Here is an 18,323-nt window from a genome sequence, read left to right as displayed (position 1 = left end):
GAAGTCCCTCTGTCTGTGTCTGCCCTCGATGGCCAAGCGTTAGGTGATGGAAGAGTCACTCAAGTTACTTCTCCAGTCTTCCTCCAGTCTCAAGGTCACAAGGAAGAAATATCCCTGCACCTGATTCCTTCACCTGAGTTCCCAGTTATTCTAGGCCTTCCTTGGCTTACTCGCCACAACCCTCGCATAGACTGGGTAACAAGCCAGGTTGTGGAATGGGGCCCTGCATGCCATGCCTCTTGTCTTCTCTCTAGCTCTCCTGTGTCTCCTGCCGAGCCCCCTGATCTCACCGAGTTATCTCAAGTTCCCACAGAGTACTGGGATCTCAAGGAGGTATTCAGCAAGAGCAGGGCCGCCGTTCTTCCTCCGCACCGGGCCTACGACTGTGCCATCGACTTGCTCCCTGGGACTACCCCTCCTCGTGGCAGACTGTTTTCCCTCTCTCAGCCGGAACGCAAGGCTATGGAGGAATACCTCAAAGACGCCCTGGTCTCTGGGTTCATTCGACCCTCCACCTCACCTGCTGGTGCCGGCTTCTTCTTTGTCGGCAAGAAGGATGGGGGGCTTCGACCATGTATTGACTACAGGGGCCTGAACAAGATCACTGTGCGCAACCGATATCCCCTTCCGCTGATGTCCACTGCTTTCGACCTGCTCCAAGGCGCCACCGTCTTCACCAAGTTGGACCTACGGAACGCATACCACCTCATCCGTATCCGACAGGGAGACGAGTGGAAGACTGCCTTTAACACCCCGTCTGGGCACTACGAATACCAGGTGATGCCCTTCGGACTCACCAACGCACCAGCTGTTTTTCAGGCCCTAATCAACGACGTCTTAAGGGACATGATTAACCTGTACGTCTTTGTCTACCTCGATGACATCCTTATCTTTTCCAAGACCGTGCAGGAGCACCGCCACCATGTCTGCCAGGTTCTCCAGAGGCTGCTACAGAACAATCTGTTCGCCAAGGCCCAGAAATGCGAATTTCATGTTCCCGAGGTCTCCTTTCTGGGATTTATTGTACGGACAGGCCAACTCCAAATGGACCCTGCCAAGACCCTGGCCGTCCGGGACTGGCCCACTCCCAAGTCCGTTAAGGAGGTTCAGCGGTTCTTAGGATTCGCTAACTTCTACCGCAAGTTCATCAGGAACTTCAGTTCTGTGGCAGCACCCATGTCAGACCTCACCAAAGGGACAGGTGGATCTTATGGCTGGTCTCCTCAGGCAGAAAAGGCGTTCAAAGACCTCAAGGCCCGCTTCTGCACGGCACCCATTCTGGTCCTCCCGGACACCTCCCAACCATTCATCGTGGAGGTGGACGCCTCGGACAGTGGTGTCGGCGCGGTACTCTCTCAACGTTCGGAAGGAAAGCTGCACCCCTGCGCTTACTTCTCCCACCGCCTGAGTCCTGTGGAGTCCCGGTACGATGTGGGGGATCGAGAACTGTTAGCGGTCAAACTGGCCCTTGAGGAGTGGAGGCACTGGCTGGAGGGAGCGCAACATCCATTCCTGGTTTGGACTGACCACAAGAACCTGGAGTACCTCCAGCAAGCCAAGAGACTGAACCCTCGACAGGCTAGGTGGGCCCTGTTTTTCAGTCGGTTTGACTTCACCCTCTCGTACCGTCCCGGCTCCAAGAACACCAAACCTGACGCACTGTCCAGGCTGTTCTCTGCCACTAACAGGGAGAATGAAGTCGGGCCTATTATCCCGGTGTCCCGGATTGTGGCCCCTGTCCGCTGGGGTATTGAGGAGGCTGTTCGACGAGCCCAACGCCAGGACCCCGGTCCTGGGACGGGGCCACCGGGCCTCTTGTACGTCCCACATCAAGCCCGGGCCAAGGTTCTCCAGTGGGGTCACTCTTCCCCTCTCACCGCCCACCCGGGAGCTCGGAGGACCCTGGACTTCCTGAAAAGACGCTTCTGGTGGCCTAACATGGAGCAGGAAGTAAGGTCATTTGTCCTGTCCTGTGAGGTTTGCACCAGAACCAAGAACCCACGACAGCGTCCCCAGGGTCTCCTGCATCCTCTGACCATTCCCCGACGTCCCTGGTCCCACGTGGAAGTTGACTTCATCACGGGTCTCCCTGAGTCACAAGGTAACATGGTCATTTTGGTCATTGTTGACAGATTCTCCAAGGCCTGCCACTTCATACCTCTGTGCAAACTCCCCTCTGCTCTTGAAACAGCGAAACTTATATTTAATCATGTCTTCCGAGTCTTTGGTCTTCCACAGGACATCGTCTCAGACCGAGGGCCCCAGTTCTCCTCCCGAGTGTGGCACGGGTTCTGCAAGGTCATCGGAGCCACTGCCAGCCTCTCCTCTGGGTTTCACCCACAGTCCAATGGTCAGACGGAGAGGCTCAACCAGGACCTGGAAACCACCCTGAGAGGCCTGGCTATGGATAACCCGACATCGTGGAGCACCTGGCTGCCATGGGCAGAGTACGCCCACAACACCCTGCAGTCATCGGCCACCAAGCTGTCGCCATTCCAGTGCCAATTCGGGTTCCAGCCACCTCTGTTCCCGGACCAGGAGGAGGACGCGGGGGTGCCCTCGGTCAACCAATATGTGAGACGGTGTCGCAAGACCTGGAGCAAGGTCAGGAAGACCCTCATACAGACCTCCAGAACCAACCAGACTCAGGCCAACCGCCACAGAAGACCTGCACACACTTTCCGCCCTGGGCAGCGGGTTTGGCTGTCCACTAAGGACCTTCCGCTGCGGGTGGAGAACCGCAAGCTTGCTCCTCGCTACATTGGCCCCTTCAAGGTGGTGCGCAGGGTGAACCCTGTCTCCTACCGGCTCCAGTTGCCCCGGACTCTGAGGATCAACCCCACTTTCCATGTTTCCCTGTTGCGGCCTGTACTGACGTCTACGTATGCCCCTGCCCCTAGGAACCCCCCACCCCCCCGCATCTTCCAGGGGCAGACTGTGTTCACTGTGCATCGCCTGCTTGACTCCCGCCGGGTCCGCGGCGGGTTGCAATATCTGGTGGACTGGGAGGGCTATGGTCCTGAGGAGCGCTGCTGGGTTCCTGCTCGGGATGTCCTAGATAAAGAACTGAGTCAGGACTTCCATTCGGCCCATCTGGATCGCCCTGGGAACGTCAGGAGACGCTCCTAGAGGGGGGGGTCCTGTTAGGACTTGGACTGTTTTGGCCTCTAGAGGCCGCTGTTATTTCCTTTTCGTGTCTTGTTTATTTTGGCCTCTAGAGGCCGCCACTGTTCCTGTGTTTTGTGTTTTTGTTAATTGCCTGTTAGTCCTAATTATCTTCACCTGTGTCCTTAATTAGTTTGTGTATTTATACCCCTGAGTTCAGTCCTCTTGTCACGGAGTCTTTGTGCTGTTATGTTTATCTCCAGTTTCCTTTGTACTGTGTTTTGTGGATCTTCTGAGCTTTTGCATTTTTGCCTTTTTCTTTTTGAATTATACTCTTTGTTTTTTTTTTGTTTGTTTGTTTTGCCCTGGATTGTATATAGTGTACATAGTATAAATAAACCTTTTGTTACTTTTTCTACTTCCGCCTCACGCCTCTGCATTTGAGTCATTCCCCTGGTGGCCTAGTGGGGGTTTGCTGGATCATCACACCAACGAACCAGGTTCGAATCCCAGCAAAACCCTAACACACTCACATTCACACCTACGGTCAATTTAGAGTCACCAGTTAACCTAACCTGCATGTCTTTGGACTGTGAGGGAAACCGGAGCACCCGGAGGAAACCCACGCAGACACGGGGTGAACATGCAAACTCCACACAGAAAGGCCCTCGCCGGCCACGGGGCTCAAACCCGGACCTTCTTGCTGTGAGGCGACAGTGCTAACCACTACACCACCATGCCGCCCTAACTTCATTAACTCTTTACTGAAAATCAACATGATTGGCTTTGAATCAAAAATAGTCAACATAAGACAAATTACTGTATGTGTGATTACATTAAGGTATGTGTGTGTGGTTACATATGCATATAAAATCACCACATGACATGTAGCACACTGAGCCAAGCTACTGTTATAATGAGAGTTTTGTTTTGATTTGTTTGATTTATTATGTTAAAATGCAGTACATACAAAATACAGTATGAACATGGCATAAAAACCAGGATTACACAAAAAAGTGTGAACACTTGTTTCCACTGTGGTCTTATCACAGACAACCATGGTTACTATACTAAGTAGATACCCAAACTATAAATAAATACAAAAATAAATAAATAATAATAATAAATCAAAATAAATCATCTCATCTCATTATCTCTCACCGCTTTATCCTGTCCTACAGGGTCGCAGACAAGCTGGAGCCTATCCCAGCTGACTACGGGCGAAAGGCGGGGTACACCCTGGACAAGTCGCCAGGTCATCACAGGGCTGACACATAGACACAGACAACCATTCACACTCACATTCACACCTACGGTCAATTTAGAGTCACCAGTTAACCTAACCTGCATGTCTTTGGACTGTGGGGGAAACCGGAGCACCCGGAGGAAACCCACACAGACACGGGGAGAACATGCAAACTCCACACAGAAAGGCCCTCGCCGGCCACAGGGCTCGAACCCAGACCTTCTTGCTGTGAGGCGACAGCGCTAACCACTACACCACCGTGCCGCCCAAAATAAATCAAAATAATAAAAATAAATATAAATAATAATAATACTGTTATGATAACAAAAAGGACATAGCACCAGAGTAAAAAACTAGAATAAATTTACAAGAAGAAAACATGACTAGTGAACATTAACACAGACCACAATGGAAGCTAATAGTAAAGCATTCTTAATTTTGCCATTTTGCTTCCACAAAGAACCCCCAATACATATTTTTTATGTATTTAGTCAAGTGGTTTATTATTGTCTTTCCTCTATATAGCTTGTATGCAGTTGAATCAAATGTAATGTCTCCAGGACCAGGGTGCAAAACCTAATGATATAGCAGTACACAAGATTACATAAACTGCAGTAAAACACTTCAAGAATATTGGCAGATCTTGGCATGCCTGTGCACATGCACACATGGAAAAACTGAGTCTAAAATGTATTTGTCATTGGGTTAATCCATCCATTATCTCATCTCATCTCATTATCTCTAGCCGCTTTATCCTTCTACAGGGTCGCAGGCAAGCTGGAGCCTATCCCAGCTGACTACGGGCGAAAGGCGGGGTACACCCTGGACAAGTCGCCAGGTCATCACAGGGCTGACACATAGACACAGACAACCATTCACACTCACATTCACACCTACGGTCAATTTAGAGTCACCAGTTAACCTAACCTGCATGTCTTTGGACTGTGGGGGAAACCGGAGCACCCGGAGGAAACCCACGCGGACACGGGGAGAACATGCAAACTCCACACAGAAAGGCCCTCGCCGGCCCCGGGGCTCGAACCCAGGACCTTCTTGCTGTGAGGCGACAGCGCTAACCACTACACCACCGTGCCGCCCCCCATCCATTATCTGTAACTGTTTATCCTGTCCTACAGGGTCATGGGCAAGCTGGAGCCTATCCCAGCTGACTACGGGTGAGAGGCGGGGTACACCCTGGACAAGTCGCCAGGTTATCGCAGGGCTGACACGTAGACACAGACAACCATTCACACTCACACTCACACCTATGGTTAATTTAGAGTCACCAATTAGCTTAACCTGCATGTCTTTGGACTGTGGGGGAAACCAGAGCACCTGGAGGAAACCCACAGGGAGAACATGCAAACTCCACACAGAAAGGCCCCCGTGAGCTGCTGGGCTCAAACCCAGAACCTTCTTGCTGTGAGGCAACAGTGCTAACCACTACACCACCATGCCAGCCATTGGGTTTTGGAACCTTTTTTTTTTTAATTTAAGGGAATGGGTAACACTGGGCCACGCTCCAGCACAGTAGGTGGCGGTAATGCACCTTTATGCTGGTTTCCACCTGCCATAAAATAGAAGAAGAAGAAGACACAAAAAAAGTTATTATTATTATTACATCTTATGTCCAAGTGTTATGTTCCGGTCCATAATAATAATAATAATAATAATAATAATAATAATAAAGCCAGAGGAGATAGGAAAAATAAAATTGAATATTTTTCCTTAAAAGCTTGTTGACTCTGCCAGAAAAGCTTGAATATTTAAAAAAAAATTAAAAATAAAATACAGTGAAACCTCAATATTAAGACCACCATTGGGACCAGGTCGAAGTGGTCTTAATATTGAGATGGTCTTAATATTGAGTTGGCAAGATATACTGACAGTTGCTGAGCTGTTGCGTAGCAACGTGCATGCATGACGTTCTTAATACTGTTGTATTACATGTAATAAACTTATGAACTAGTTTATTGTATTTCATTGATAAATGATTAAATCAACAAGCTAAATTTAAGCAAAAGTATAGCATGTGTGTGGTTTGTGTGTCTAGCAAGTACAAATGTTTTCATTTAAACTTTTAATAAACTTGTAATAGAATTAATTATAATTAAAACCATACCATTTTTAAATGTAAACCATACAGCAAACTTACACAAGTCACTGAAACAAGAAATTGAAATCTCGTTCTGAATACTCTTTCATAATTAGGCCACACCAATTTAATTAGTTGGTTCTCGGAATCGCCGCTTGAAAAAAATGCAAAATGCAAAAAAATAAAATAAAATCGAAATCAAACTCCCGCCAACAGAAAAGGTCACATCATGTCGAAAACCAATCAAATCGCCCCTTTCACTTTAGATAAAGACTTGTGGAAGAAACATGCCTGTGGAGGGGAATCCTACAAAGCCTGTATTTGTGATTGTTAGGATATTCAGCAAACAGAAGCGTAAAATCTTTGACAGGTTTGTTGAAATTCTGTTTACTGGTTTGCCTGTATTGTTTGGTCTATTTCCACCGCTAATTTTACCATCAGAGCATTTTTTTTATTTTATTTTTATTTCGCCTGCTTGCTTCATATTTTTCCTGAAAAAAATCCAAGAACCAACTAATTAAATTGGTGTGGCCTTATGACACTTTTAACAACTTGAACTTTTTCGATTTAAATCGATCTACTAAAGCTCACTTCACACCTCGTTGCACAGATTACCTGCGTTTTGCCAGTTCCAAACTTTTCTGCTAGCTGACGCTGACTTTTACCCGCACTTTCGTTAATCAGATCAATTTTTTCTTTCAAAGACAACTCATTACGTTTTCTACTCATTGTCATACAAGTCGATCTTAATTTTGCGGCATGACGTAAACCGGATGTCGTGAAAGCTCTTGTGCCCCGTGTTTTGACACGACGGGGGGGCACCCATATTTTCAAGGTTTAATTACATTGATTTTCGACGGGTAGGACCGAAATTAATGGTTGTAATACGCAATATTGAGGTGGTCGCGTTATTGAAGGCCGCAACCAATGAAATATATAAGCAAGCAATCTGGACCGTGAAAAACTGTTCGTAATTTTGAGGTGGTCGTAATTTTGAAGTGGTCGTAACATGAGGTTTCACTGTAGAATCTTCCCATAACTTTAGTTTCAGAATTTCACTCGTAGCAATTTATTGATTCATTTTTGCTCATGTGCTTGAAGGCTGCCACAATTCTGGAGTTGACTGTTAAACAACTTTAGAACCCCTCCTAGAACTGCCACCTTATTGTGGTGGAGGGGTTTATGTGCTTGAATGATCCTAGGAGCTATGTTGTCGGGGGCATTACACCCCTGTTAGGGTTTCCCAAGGCAGACAGGTCCTAGGTGACAGGCCAGACCAAGAGGAGTTCACCAAAACCCTTATGGATATTAAAAGAACAAGGATCATGACGTCGCCCGGTATGACACAGCTGGGGCCCCACCCTGGAGCCAGGCCCGGTGTTGGGGCTCGTATGCGAGCACCTGGTGGCCGGGCCTTTGCCCACGGGGCCCGGCTGGGCTCAGCCTGAAGCAGTGACGTGGGCCCGATCTCCTGTGGGTTCACCACCCACAGAGGTAGCCATAGGGGGCCGGTGCAGTGTGGATTGGGCGGCAGTCGAAGGCAGGGGCCTCAACGACCTGATCCCCGAACACAGCGGCTAGCTGTTGGGACATGGAATGTCACTTCGCTGGGGGGAAAGAGCCTGAGCTTGTGTGGGAGGTTGAGAGGTACTGGCTAGAGATAGTCGGGCTCACCTCCATGCACAGCTTGGGCTCTGGAACCCAGCTCCTCGGGAGGGGCTGGACTCTCCACTTCTCTGGAGTTGCCCATGGTGAGCGGCAGCGGGCTGGTGTGGGCTTGCTTATAGCTCCTCAGCTCAGCCGCCATGTGTTGGAGTTTACCCCAGTGAACGAGAGGGTCGCCTCTCTGCGCCTTCAGATCGGGGAGATAGCTCTTGCTGTTGTTTGTGCCTACAGACTGAATAGCAGTATAGAGTACCCGGCCTTCTTCGAGTCCCTGGGAGAGGTACTGAGAGGTGCTCAGACTGGGGACTCCATTGTTCTACTGGGGGACTTCAACGCTCACGTGGGCGACGACAATGACACCTGGAGGGGCGTGATTGGGAGGAATGGACTCCCCGATCTGAACCTGAGTGGTGTTTTGTTATTTGACTTCTGTGCTAGTCACGGTTTGTCCATAACAAACACCATGTTTGAGCATAGGGGTGTCCATAAGTGCACATGGCACCAGGACACCTTAGGTCAGAGGTCGATGATCGACTTTGTTGTCGTTTCATCTGATCTCCGGCCCTGTGTCTTGGACACTCGGGTGAAGAGAGGGGCTGAGCTGTCAACTGATCATCACCTGGTGGTGAGTTGGATCCACTGGCGGAGGAGGAAGCCAGACAGACCTGGCAGGCCCAAACGTATGGTGAGGGTCTGCTGGGAATGTCTGGCCAAGCACTCTGTCGGGGAGGCCTTTAACTCCCACTTCCAAGAGAACTTCTCCCAGCTTCCGAGGGAGGCGGGGGACATTGAGTCTGAGTGGACCATGCTCTCTACCTCCATTGTAGACGCAGCTGTTCGGAGCTGTGGCCGCAAGGTCTCCGGTGCCTGTCGTGGCGGCAATCCCCGAACCCGGTGGTGGACACTGGAAGTAAGGGATGCCGTCAAGCTGAAGGAGTCCTATCGGGCCATATTGATCTCCGGGACTCCTGAGGCAGCTGACGGGTATCGGCAGGCCAGGCGTGCCGCAGCTCGGGCAGTTGCGGAGGCAAAAACTCAGAACTGGGAGGAGTTCGGGGAGGCCATGGAGAAGGACTATCGGTCGTCCTTGAAGAAATTCTGGCAAACCGTCCGGCGCCTCAGGAGGGGGAAGCAGTACTCTGCCAACACTGTTTACAATGCAGGTGGGGAGCTGTTGACCTCGACTGGGGACATTGTCGGGCGGTGGAAGGAATACTTTGAAGATCTCCTCAATCCCACCATCATGTCTTCCATTGAGGAGGCAGAGGCTGATGACTCAGAGGTGGACTTGTCCATTACCCAAGCCGAAGTCATTGAGGTGGTTTGCAAGCTCCTCGGTGGCAAGGCACCGGGGGTGGATGAGATCCGCCCTGAGTATCTCAAGTCTCTGGATGTTGTGGGGCTGTCTTGGCTGACACGCCTCTGCAACATCGCGTGGTGGTCAGGAACAGTGCCTCTGGAATGGCAGACTGGGGTGGTAGTCCCTCTTTTTAAGAAAGGGGACCAGAGAGTGTGCTCCAATTATAGGGGAATCACACTTCTCAGCCTCCCCGGGAAGGTTTACTCCAGGGTACTGGAGAGGAGAATTCAGCCAATAGTTGAACCTTGGATCCAGGAGGAACAATGCGGTTTTTGTCCTGGTCATGGAACACTGGGCCAGCTCTATACCCTTCATAGTGTGCTCGAGGGTTCATGGGAGTTTGCCCAACCAGTCCACATGTGCTTTGTGGATCTGGAGAAGGCATTCGACCATGTCCCTCGTGGTATTCTGTGGGGGGTGCTTTGGGAGTATGGGGTTTGGGGTTCTTTGCTAAGGGATGTCCAGTCCCTGTACGAACGGAGAAGGAGTCTGGTTCGCATTGCCGGCAGTAAGTCAGACCTGTTCCCAGTGCATGTTGGACTCCAGCAGGGCTGCCATTTGTCACTGGTTCTGTTCATAATTTTTATGGATAGAATTTCTAGGTGCAGCCAGGGGCCGGAAGGAATCCTGTTTGGGAACCACAGGATTTCATCTCTGCTTTTTGCGGATGATGTTGTCCTGTTGGCTTCTTCAAACCAGGACCTTCAGCATGCACTGGGGTGGTTTGCAGTCAAGTGTGAAGCGGCTGGGATGAGAATCAGCACCTCCAAGTCCGAGGCCATGGTTCTCGACCGGAAAAGGGTGGCTTGCTCTCTCCAGGTTGGTGGAGAAGTCCTGCCTCAAGTGGAGGAGTTTAAGTATCTCGGGATCTTGTTCACGAGTGACGGAAGGATAGAGCATGAGATCGACAGGCGGATCGGTGCAGCCTCCGCAGTGATGCAGTCGCTTTACTGGTCCATCGTGGTGAAGAAGGAGCTGAGCCAAAAGGCGAAGCTCTCGATTTACCAGTCGATCTACGTTCTGACTCTCCCCTATGGTTATGAGCTTTGGGTAATGACCGAAAGAACAAGATCGTGGATACAAGCGGCCGAAATGAGTTTCCTTCGCAGGGTGGCTGGGCGCTCCCTTAGAGATAGGGTGAGAAGCACAGTCACTCGGCAGGAGCTCGGAGTAGATCCGCTGCTCCTCCACATCGAGAGGAATCAGCTGAGGTGGCTTGGGCATCTCTTTCGGATGCCTCCTGGACGCCTCCCTGGGGAGGTGTTCCAGGCATGTCCCCCTGAGAGGAGGCCCCGGGGAAGACCCAGGACACGCTGGAGGGACCATGTCTCTCGGCTGGCCTGGGAACGCCTCGGTGTTCTTCCCGAGGAGCTGGCCGAGGTGTCTGAGGAGAGGGAAGTTTGGGCTTCCATGCTCAGACTGCTGCCTCCGCGACCCGGCCCCAGATAAGCGAATGAAGACGAGACAACTTTAGGAGATCAAATCAAAATTATTTTCTGAAATTCCTCTTTATATATATCTATACACATATCCATCTGCCATTTTACTTCGTTTTGAAAAGGAAATTGCGGCACGGTGGTGTAAGTGTTTAGCATGGTTGCCTCACAGCAAGAAGGTTCTGGGTTTGAGCCCAGCGGCCGGCAGGGGCCTTTCTGTGTGGAGTTTGCATGTTCTCCCCGTGTCTGTGTGGGTTTCCTCCGGGTGCTCCGGTTTCCCCCACAGTCCAAAGACATGCGGTTAGGTTAATATGGGACGGCCTTGGGCTGAGGTGCCCTTGAGCAAGGCACCTAATTCCCAACTGCTCCCCGGGCACTGTTAGCATGGCTGCCCACTGCTCTGTGTATGTGTGTGTGCTCATTGCTCACGTGTGTGCATATATGTTCACTGCTTCAGATGAGTTAAATGCAGAGAGGAATTTCACAAGTGTCTGAAATTTAAAGTTGTGCTTAATCACAATGCTTTCTGGGTTGTGCTTCTTTCCATCACATTTGATGTAATCTACTGGACATTTAGGCCTCACACGTTTAACAGCAATAAAAAGGCAATTCCATCCATCCATCATCTGAAACCGCTTATCCTGTTCTACACGGTCACAGGCAAGCTGGAGCCTATCCCAGCTGACTATGGGCGAGAGGCAGGAACATGTCACCAGGTCATCACAGGGCTGACACCTAGAGACAAACAACCATTCCCACTCACACCTACAAGCTACCAATTAACCCAACTGCATGTCTTTGGGGGAAAATGGAGCACCTGAAGAAAACCCGCGCACACACGGGGAGAACATGCAAACTCCACACAGAAAGGCCCCTATCGGCCGCTGGGCTTGAACCCAGGACCTTCTTGCTGTGAGACAACAGTGCTAACCACTACAGCACCGTGCCAGCCATTGGGTTAAGGAACCTCTTTTTTTTTCTTTTTTTTTAATTTAAGGGAATGGGTAACGCTGGGCCACACTTCAGCACAGTAGGTGGCGGTAATGCACCTTTACGCTGGTTTCCACCCGCCATAAAATAGTAGAAGAAGACGCGAAAAAAGTTATTATTATTATTATTACTACATCTTAAGTCCAGGTGTTATGTTCCGGCCCATAATAATAATAATAATAATAATAATAATACCAGAGGAGATGGGAAAAATACAACTGAATATTTTTTCCTTAAAACCTTGTTGAATATCTCATCTCATCTCATTATCTCTAGCCGCTTTATCCTTCTACAGGGTCGCAGGCAAGCTGGAGCCTATCCCAGCTGACTATGGGCGAAAGGCGGGGTACACCCTGGACAAGTCGCCAGGTCATCACAGGGCTGACACATAGACACAGACAACCATTCACACTCACATTCACACCTACGGTCAATTTAGAGTCACCAGTTAACCTAACCTGCATGTCTTTGGACTGTGGGGGAAACCGGAGCACCCGGAGGAAACCCACGCGGACACGGGGAGAACATGCAAACTCCACACAGAAAGGCCCTCGCCGGCCACGGGGCTCGAACCCAGGACCTTCTTGCTGTGAGACAACAGTGCTAACCACTACAGCACCGTGCCAGCCATTGGGTTAAGGAACCTCTTTTTTTTTTTCTTTTTTTTTAATTTAAGGGAATGGGTCACGCTGGGCCACACTTCAGCACAGTAGGTGGCGGTAATGCACCTTTACGCTGGTTTCCACCCGCCATAAAATAGTAGAAGAAGACGCGAAAAAAGTTATTATTATTATCATTACTACATCTTAAGTCCAGGTGTTATGTTCCGGCCCATAATAATAATAATAATAATAATAAGACCAGAGGAGATGGGAAAAATACAATTGAATATTTTTTCCTTAAAACCTTGTTGAATATTTGAAAAAATAAAATAAAATAGAGTCTTCCCATAACTTTAGTTTCAGAATTTCACTCGTAGCAATTTATTAATTCATTTTTGCACATGTGCTTGAAGGCTGCCACAATTCTGGAGTTAGGAGATCAAATTAAAATTATTTTCTGAAATTCCTCTTTATATATATATATATATATATATATATATATATATATATATATATATGCCATTTTACTTCGTTTTGAAAAGGAAATTGCATTAATTAATCACAATGCTTTCTGGGTTGTGCTTGTGCTTCTTTCCATCACATTTGATGTGATCTATTGGACATTTAGGCCTCACAATGGAAAGGCAATTCCCTGAAAGGAAACTGGTTAATAAAATAATCCTCCATGTGCTGTGTGCCAATATTATGAGAAGTGTAATGATACGGCTGAACACTGAAACTGTTTTGTTGCCCAGACTGTTAACCTGAATTTGCGCGTATTTATTCTTCGTTTTTATCAAAGTCAAAGGCCCTATTCAGTGCTTCCTAGTACTGTATTTTGTCAGTTTGTTGGCTAGACTCGTAATGAAGGGAGCATACTAAATAGGCCGAATGGGAATGTAATGAGACGCGGCCAGCTTTAGGGGGCGTGGCATTCACGTCCGTGGTGAACAAACGTGCTTTTTTGCAGTAGCCAATGCAACGTAACTTGAATGCTCTGCAATGACTAGAAACGAACTGCAGCTGTTCCGAGCTCAGTAGACGGAAAGGGTTCACGGTACCGACGTCCTGCTTGCCGTCTATATTAGAGTAACCGAGAGTGATCGAAACATACCGGTGGTAAGGACTGGTTCTATGACATTTTTAGGAGTGAGTGATGGAGGGAGGAACAGAGTGCTGGGGTTGATGTGACTGACGCTTATATGGCGGAGTGAACATGGGAAAACTGACTAAACACTATCAAACGCCGAGATGTTCTGTATCTGATCCTTACTGTAGATAAAAAGTAAGTTGTAAGGAATGTTTCTACGATTGATTTTTGCCTTATGAGACGTGGGCCTTAGCGGAGTGTTCATGTGTGTGTGTTTTATATATATATATATATATATATATATATATATATATATATATATATATATAATTTTACGATTCTGTGACCTCCTTTGGAGAAAATGTGCATCAGTGTCAACAAGCTATAGAATACAGTGAAATGAAATTGTTTAATTTTGACCCGTCATGCCAGTGTTAAGGCTTGGGCCTGTAGGTTTCCACACCTTTAACGGCAGCAGAAGTCGTCCACGCGTCTGATGTGCTTTCTGCTCTACTTTTCATTCAGACTCCGAGATCTTGTTCTTGGATGTTTGTTTACTCCACGGTGTTTGTGTTTGTGCTGCCTGCTAGACGCGTTTTAGAGCTTTATCACGGCAGAAGGCCTGCTAGTGCTAAAGCCAAGCCGAGAAATCATTTCTCTCTCTCTCTCACACACACACACGTATATGTACGCGCACACACATACAAAAAAAAAAATATATTTTTTTATGTTTATAGCTGATCTGGAATAAGAGCGAGCTTTTTCGTTACCATGGCAAACAGGAGCAATGTTCCTGAGGGTTAGCTTGGCGGAGCGACTGTTTTTTTGCACCCGTTTTGCGGCTTAGCTGTGTCCTGGCTTTGAGTTTGAAAGTGAGCTAAGTCGCTGCGCCACTCTTTCCACTCTACATGTTTTGTGAAAAAATTGTTAAATTAAATCTTTGTTAGCTTTATTTTAAACGTTAAGCTGGTCTGGTCTGGACCTGATTATGATTTGAGTTCAGTGTTTGGTCGCTTGTGAGTTTCACTTTGGCGCGTTTTTGTGGAGGTGGCTTTCACAAGTCTGTCTTTTCGCTATAGGTTTATTTAATTAAATCTAGACCATGTCTGATTATATAAGTTAAAATATTTCCATAAATATTTCGTATCCACACACACAGGCCCATTGCGTTATCCGGGATGGTGATTAGTCAAGCAGGCCTGTTACTATCTCATCATCATAAGAAGAAACCTTTATTTGTCACTTGCGCACTTCAAGCACAGTGAAACTCATCCAATGTATTTAACCCATCTGAAGCAGTGAACACACACACACACACACACACACAGAGCAGTGGGCAGCCACACTACAGCGTCAGGGGTTCGGTACCTTGCTCAAGGGCACTTCAGCCCAAGGTAGGGTGACCATTTCCATAACACCAAAAAGGAGGACATTATTTGGACGGAGGGTCTGGGGGTCCTCCCCCAGAAAATTTTGTATTTCTTAGATGCAATTTCCTGCATTCTAATCAATTTTAGGTTGAATAATGGCAAATCCCATCTGATTCATAGCCTTCAAATTTTTATGTAAACCACATTGGCAAGATTGAGAATGGATTATTTTTATGCAAGTCACTCAAGTTTGGTGAAATCAACATCGCAATTTTGTAGGGTTAAAGATTATGATTGTGGGGGAAAAAAAAAGAGTAAGGTCAAAGCATTCATAGTATTTATTATAATTCATGTATTAGCTCTTAATTGGCTAGAACACCATATTTGTATTTATTAAAAACATTGTGGAGTAACAAACCACTGAAATTAAACTTAAGGTAGATATAGTAGATGTGCATTTGCACTGTCATCCATATCCTAACAAGTTAAGTTGTGAGCAGCTGGTCTACCGGACAGACTCGTGTTTCCAAGTCCCAGGGGGGCAGGGCACTAGGCACGCGCCAGGAAGATCATCAAAGGATAGAGCGCAACGCGTTCTAGAATGCAACGCCTCGCGGTGCGGAGTTTGCATTGCATGCCAAAAAACATCGAGCCATAGACTCTTTATTGTAGATTACTAGTGTGCAGCACAGATCTGCAGTTTCCCGACAAAACGTTATTCTAGAACTCTGCTCTTCCAGTCTGGCAAGTCGATATTATATAATTCCGCTCATCGTCTCTAAAAGGAAGACAAATGTGCGTCCGGCTTGATGCTGCACCGGACAAGACATTGAAAAGACGGACAGTCCGGCCTAAAGCCGGACGTCTGGCCACCCTAGCCCAAGGCCACCCTAGCCCAAGGCCGCCCCACGTTAACCTAACTGCATGTCTTTGGACTGTGGAAGAAACCCACGGGGAGAACATGCAAACTCCACACAGAAAGGCCCTCACCGGCTGCTGGGCTTGAACCCAGAACCTTTTTTGCTGTGAGGTGACAGTGCTAACCACAACACCACCCAGGGATGAGAATTTTCTGTGGAATTCTGAGTTTTTCCCACTGAAAATGTCATTTTTGTGAAACGTGTAAATCCGTTGAGAGAATTTTTTGGGGGGGGGGTCGGCACGAGGCGAGGCTTGTGGTGGCACAAGCAGGCAGGACCGACCTCCCGCCCGGCAGCATCTTTCGGCAGCAGCGCTCATTGCAAAATTAGTTGCAGCTGTGATAACAGAAATCGTCATTGCTTTCTTCAATATTTATGCTAACGACAACTCATGACGATTTCCGGCAACGTTTTGGCGCTAGTTTCATCTCACTTCTACAATTCGCGGTGAAACGAGCTATACGTACACGGTTTTGATCACTTCTTAAGTTTGGTTAGTTTTCAAAGTTACTTCGCCAATATGGCGAAAGTTTTGGACCGCAAAAATGAGGATCGTGCCAGGGAAATCGATAAATCGAACAGGATAAAGAACTGCTTCCGATGGGCATGGCTCGATAGTAGTGTTACCGTGCAGATAGGGACACAAACTGTGACGACGTGCCTGACGGAACATATCCGAAAAGTGGACGTGCCGGGAAAGGTTCTGTGTATTCTGTGCTCAGATATGATCAATTATGGAAACAGAGGAGCTAGAAAAATCCAGGAGCACATCAAAACAAAAAAGCACAAAGGTACGTTTTACTTAAATTGTCAAAGATAGAGTCAGGAGGAATCTAATATATCGTTACGGTTACCTCCATTATCGCTCACGATATAAAATTATATCTGTAGGGATTTGTTATCTTAAAGTTTATAAACGTTTTAAACCATCATTGAATTTGAAAATATATCAATTAAAAAAAGTGGGAAAGTTGGCAGACATTTCAGAGTTTTTTTTTTTTTAAATGTCCCATTCTCATCCCTGACCACTGTGCCGCTCTTAGGAGAGATTATTTAAAACTTTGGTGTTTTTTTTTTGTTTGTTTGTTTTTTTTAAATAAAAACATAGTCGCCTTAAATGCACATAACATAAAATAAAACACTTTTTTTAAAAAAAGGTAATATTTGATCTGAGAAAGCTCCCTACCCTTTTTCTGTCCGTGCTCTAGACAACTTTCTCACACACAAAGCTGAATACAAGGTGTTGCCTTTTTTTCAGCATTCTTAATACACTTGCTTCCTTAACCAGGCAGTTTATCCACTCCTAAAATGTAAAGTATCAGGTTTAAGCTGTACTATTTCAGTCATGGTGTGTAAGGAGTACTGAATGTTCATAACGTCATACTGTACGAGTGAGAACGTGCCATGATGTCATATGAATGTTTGCCACAGTCTTCATGTAGTCTGTTTGACATCTTCAGTCAGAGTGAAAATGTATTTAAATTGTGTTGGAGAAAATTTGAGTGTGATATTTTTGGCATATTTGGTTACAGAATAGTGTTGACTACTTGTATAATATTTCAATCAATGTGATGACATTCCTGGGCGGCACGGTGGTGTAGTGGTTAGCACTGTCGCCTCACTGTCCTGGGTTCGAGCCCAGCGGCTGACGAGGATTTTTCTGTGTGGAGTTTGCATGCTCTCCCCGTGTCCATGTGGGTTTTCTCCGGGTGCTCTGGTTTCCCTGACGGTCCAAAGGCATGCAGGTTAGGTTAATTGGTGGCTCTAAATTGACCGTAGGTGTGAAAACCTTTCTGGCGACTTGTCCAGGGTGTACCCGTAGTCAGCTGGGATAGGATCCTGCGACCTTGTAGAACAGGATAAGCGGCTAGAGAGGATGGATGGATGTTTGTAGATAGCTGACCATCATACATCCACTCATCGGCCACTTTAATAGGAACTTGTTCTTGATTCTAAGATTTCTTTTCTTGGCTGGCAGGAGTGGAACCCCATGTGGTCTTCTGCTGTTGCATGCTGAGATGCTTTTATGCTCACCACAGTTGTAAAGAGTGATTATCAGACTCAGAATCAAGTTTTTTGCCAAGTACATTTTCACATACAAGGAATTTGCTTTGGTGATTTGGTTAGCACTGTTGCCTCACAGCAAAAAGGTTCTGGGTTCGAGCCCCGTGGCCGGCGAGGGCCTTTCTGTGTAGTTTGCGTGTTCTCCCCGTGTCTGCGTGGGTTTCCTCCGGGTGCTCCGGTTTCCTCCACAGTCCAAAGACATGCAGGTTAGGTTAACTGGTGACTCTAAATTGACTGAAGGTGTGAATGGTTGTCTGTGTCAGCCCTGCGATGACCTGGTGACTTGTCCAGGGTGTACCCCGCCTCTCACCCATAGTCAGCTGGGATAGGCTCCAACTTGCCTGCGACCCTGTAGGACTGGATAAGCGGCTAGAGATGAT

At 47.4% G+C, this 18,323-nt stretch overlaps 1 protein-coding gene across 2 annotated transcripts in view; it reads left to right on the top strand.

Annotated features, from left to right (window-relative positions):
- The first annotated feature begins 13,444 nt into the window (after positions 1-13,444).
- The window catches only part of phf6 (PHD finger protein 6), a 33,695-nt gene continuing 28,816 nt past the window's right edge, over positions 13,445-18,323 (top strand). The window contains exon 1 of one of the 2 annotated variants that reach the window (XM_060927815.1): positions 13,445-13,618. The gene's annotated coding sequence lies outside the window, so the exon portion shown is untranslated. The other variant, XM_060927816.1, reaches the window with a different exon arrangement.

This window comes from Neoarius graeffei, chromosome 8 (genome assembly GCF_027579695.1).
Source record: "Neoarius graeffei isolate fNeoGra1 chromosome 8, fNeoGra1.pri, whole genome shotgun sequence".
Classification (NCBI taxonomy): domain Eukaryota; kingdom Metazoa; phylum Chordata; class Actinopteri; order Siluriformes; family Ariidae; genus Neoarius; species Neoarius graeffei.
This window is presented reverse-complemented; position numbering and strand designations above follow the sequence as displayed.